The sequence below is a fragment of the Penaeus chinensis genome, chromosome 13 (genome assembly GCF_019202785.1).
Source record: "Penaeus chinensis breed Huanghai No. 1 chromosome 13, ASM1920278v2, whole genome shotgun sequence".
In the NCBI taxonomy this organism is placed as follows: Eukaryota; Metazoa; Arthropoda; class Malacostraca; order Decapoda; family Penaeidae; genus Penaeus; species Penaeus chinensis.
Window position 1 is genome coordinate 25,097,587 of NC_061831.1, and position 5,000 is coordinate 25,102,586.

Sequence of the window (5,000 nt, forward strand, 5' to 3'; positions counted from 1 at the left end):
CCTCTATGTTACTGCCCGCGACTAACTGATATAGTGCAGTTTTATGTTCCTCCGTCCCTTAGAAGCTGGCGTGAATATCGTAAGTGAAATATACTTGCATAAATTCCTCACCAATGGACAGAGCGTTTTCTTAGAAAGAGGCTTGCGTTGTAGACTGGGATGACGGACAAAACAGCCATCAATAGTGATAAGTTAAAGGTGATGTTATCCTCGCCGTCTCGCCTTATTGATGCTTTTAAGTATTCGGTGAAATACGTCATCACCGGTATGTTTCTTTGTATACTTTCTTGTATACTATTCAGCATAAAATAATTGTCTTTATGGAGACTAAACCTTAAGATCATGGTTAACTTGTATGAGTATATAAGGGATCTTATGATTTAGTTTCATCTTATCGCAGAGAAAACCATTTACGCTCGTAATTCCAGGTCACATAGTCGAGAATTTTGCTTCCTTGGCCATTTCTCACTGCAATAAGTCTCCGTCTTCCCTTCACTCTGTACCGTCTTCTAGTCTTACCTTTGATCATTACTTATCTTCTCTAGCAATGGGATATTTATTACACCAGCCGGAGATAATTTTGCCATCATTTGGGTATCACATTTCATCCCAAGGAAGCCATCCGTCTTTGCGTAATGTGAGCTAGGACTCAGAAAATTTCCTTTAAAGCTAGAAAGCGGTGGATATGGATGTTTATGCAGATATGCAGTGTGTGTGTGTGTGTGTGTGTGTGTGTGTGTGTGTGTGTGTGTGTGTGTGTGTGTGTGTGTGAGAGAGAGAGAGAGAGAGAGAGAGAGAGAGAGAGAAGGAGAGAAAGAGAGAGAGAGAGAGATCAAATTCAAAACACTTTTTTCATTAATTTCAATGGGTATTCTGTTTACATATATGATGTTTACATTGTGTAATATGGTGTTATTTACATATATATTATACGATGCTTGTTAAACAAGATTAGACAGAACATTAATATCACAAATGACTGAAATTTCGTGCTTGGCTTTATGTTTAAATGCCTGATGTCACTGATATTTCAGTAAACTTTCTTTCACTTTTGTTTTAAATGTCTTTTGGTGGAGATATTTCTAATATTCACTAGTAGTAGGTTCTAGATCACCAATTCTCAGATTTGCATATTTCTTGCCCCGGTTTCTGTATTCGATCTTTTGATATAAAATCATTTATCTTGCCTTGTATGGACAACTGTTATGTTACCTGTTGTCTCTATAAACAATAGCCAATTTGTGTAATTTCCTTGTATGATTTAATAGATTAGAATACAAGTGTCATAGTATTTGTTATACTTTTACCCATTTTAGTGTGTTTATATGTGGTGTGATGTGGACATATTTATTTACATTTCCTAGTGCCAAACTGTTCTGTAGTTTTTGTGTCCTTTGCATATGTGTTTTGTTTGTGGAGCCCCAGATGTTTAGACAGTAATTAATGGTACTAAGTGCTAGTGCTTGTATAATAGCAATTCTTGTTTCTGTGGGTATTTTATTTCTAATGTGATTCAAGTATATCAGAGTGCCTATTACTTTTCTGTAGATGTAATCAAAGTGTGCCTTAAATGTCATGTATCTGTGTACTCTAGATTTTTTACTGTTGGAAATCTATAACTGAATCTGTGGGTATTTTTGCTATGTTTTGACTGCTGCCTATGAAAAAACATTGTTTTTTTTTTGTGGATTTAGTTTCAGGCCATTCATATCGAAGTATTGGTTTGGATCTGTTATGGTCTGTTGTTGTTTTCCTCTCAGTTCCTGCAGAGGCAGTGTGAAGAAATTGAGAGTCGTCGGCGCACTGAATAAGTAGACTGTTTTTTTGCGATTGATGACTGGTCATTAATGAATATAATGAATAAGATTGGGCCAAGGATGGAGCCTTGTGGAACACCGAACGAAACTGCTTACTTGGATGATACTTTTTATGGATTTTGACTGATTGAGTTCTCGTGGACAGGTGATTTGTTTGTTTACAAATAATTCATGGTCGACACTGCCAAAGGCCTTCGAAAAACCGCATAGAGTAAACAAATTGAGCTGGTTGTCTATAGTATTATAAATTTCATTTGTGACGCGTTGCGTGTTAGATTTTAATTGGTTTGCAACTATATTCTCGAGAACTTTAGATATTACTGGAAGTATAGTGATGGGTCGATAATTATTAATTTCGCCACTGTCACAGGATTTGAAAAATAGGCGTAATGATACCATGTTTCCAAAATGATGGATAAAGACCGGTGACGATAGATGAATGGAGAGAGAGAGAGAGAGAAAGAGAGAGAGAGAGAGAAGAGGAGAGGAGAGATGGCCAAAACAATAAACACTAGCAAACACTCATATATATCATGCACGTGTATAGATATATAGGCCTACACAAACCAACCAAACATATAAACTTTAAAGATATATCGTCATACCTGTACATCCTTAGGAATGACCGAATATATTTGATAATCTACGCAGTAAATTAGTATCTATCTGTGTTCATGTACGACCTGCTTCCACACCTACCAATTTCCTTATCATCACGGAATTTATTCAACAGAGGCATATTGTGTGCTTGGTAACAACCCCATCTTTCTTCCCTTATCTCCCGTGCTACACCAGACGCGCCAGTGTGAGTGCATAAACATATCCTATTCCCCGTGAAAAATGCCCTTTACGTGCATTGTTTATTAGAGTTTAGCGAAGGCGGCACGCGTCGGAGTTGCCTCTGACGCAGCGTTATTTCTAGAGACGGAGGGATGTGAGTTACTTGATTATTCGTTGAAGCGTAATGGTTGTATTAACTTTCCCCGGGCGGACGTCACGACAAATCCCAGTAGATAGTTGGTCATTATCTATATATAAACACGTTTCTTATAAAAGACGTAGAAAATATTATAAATATATATACATATACATACATATGTGTGTGTGTGTGTGTGTGTGTGTGTGTGTGTGTGTGTGTGTGTGTGTGTGTGTGTGTGTGTGTGTGTGTGCGCGTATCTATGTGTGTGTACGCGAGAAAGAGACTGAGACTGTTCACATGTATTTATGAGTCTGCGTGTGTACACTGTATATGCGTGCATGTCTTGGTGGGTGTGCCTTCATTAACCTCAAGTCTTGTATGGCTTCCTTACTCGTTGTCTAAGTAGCCAAAGGGTACAGCACCAATCAGGCTGACTTTGTATTATTTTTCATATATTTTTTGTTTACTCTTTATTCCGAATTGGATTATTTTCTTTACCGATTATGGACATGTATGTATATGACAATATATGACAATGAAATAAAATGTATGTATATGACAATATATGGCAATTAAATAAAATGTATGTATATGACAATATATGACAATGAAATAAAATGCATGTATATGACAATAGATGACAATGAAATAATGTAAGTAATGATAGTGAATGATAGTAAATTGAGAAAACAATGATAATGACACTAATAATGATCATGGCAATGTAATGATAACAATGATAACAGTGATCATAATGATGATGGTGACAATGATAATGATAAAATGATGTCGATAATGGTAATAAACTAAACTAATGATAAAGATACCATTGGTTAAGATAGTATTAACAATAATATTAATTAATGCAACGATGATGATACTGACAATAACAATAAAAATAATAAAAGTAATGATAATGATAATGAGGATAGTAATGATAACAATAATGATAATACTACTACTAATAATTACAATATTAATGATTATATTAATAAATATGTTAATACTATTAATACTAATACTAATAATAATAATGATAATAATAATAATCAAAATTATAATGATAATATCAATAATAATAATAGTGCTTATGATAATAATAATGATAGTAATAACAGTACTACTACTATTGCAACTACTAACAGAATGATAATAGTAATAATGCTATTAACAACAACTAATAATAATAATGATGATGACAATGATAATAATTATAATAATAAATGATAATAACCACAATGAGGATAACGATTGTTATGATGATGATAAATGAATATAATGATAATGGTAGCAATCATAATGACAATAACAATAATGTTGATAATTATAATAATAACAAAGGTAATAATTATAATACTCATAATACTAATAATACTAATACTAATACTACTAATAATGATAACAATGGTAACACATGAGTAATCATAATAATCAAAACAGTAGTGATTTTAATAATAATGATAATGATAATAACAGTTTGTAAGCTAACGAAGAGGTAAAATGAACAGTAGATAAAAATATCGGAAGAATTGTGATAATGAGAGAAGGGGTGAAACAACGTGACGCCTACGTCCTCCCTGACGGAAATTAAGTGCAAGGCGTGTGTGTACTTTCTGCCTTCGCCCCGCTGTGTGCAAACTCCCCTCTGGCTATCCTCCCTTCACTCCCCCTATCCCCATTTCCCCTGGTTATTCTCCCCCCTTTTTCCCCCTTCTCCCCACCTCTCTTTCTTCTTTCTCTCTTCCTCTTTCCCTGCTGGCCAGCCTTTCCTCCGTTTTCACTTCCTCTCCCTCTCCCGCCCTCCCGCCTGGTCAACCTCTTCTCTCTTCACCTCTTCCTACCCCTCCCCTGGCCGCCCCCCTCTTCTTCTTCTTCCTCTTCGTGGCCATCTTCCCCTTTCCACCTGTCCCCCCTCTTTTCTCATTGTCATCCTCCCCCTCTTCGCCGCTCCGCTTTCCCCTTATCACCTCTTCCTTTCCCCCTCCCCCTGCTTATCTTCCCCTTCTCCCCCTTCCCCTTCCCTTCCCCCTTCCCCTTCCCTTTCACGTCCCCCTCCCCCTCTCCCCCTTCTCCTTCCCACCCCCTTAACCTCATTTACCCTTCCTGCACTCTAATCTTCCAGGCACGTGCAAGGCCATGCTACACTAACGGTTTCCAGGAAAGAACATTTTCCTTAATTTCGTGGTGTGGGGGGGCGGGGGTTAGGAGACCGACAAAAGCGTCTTGAATGATAATCGTACTTCTAGATCAAATGCAGAAAGGTA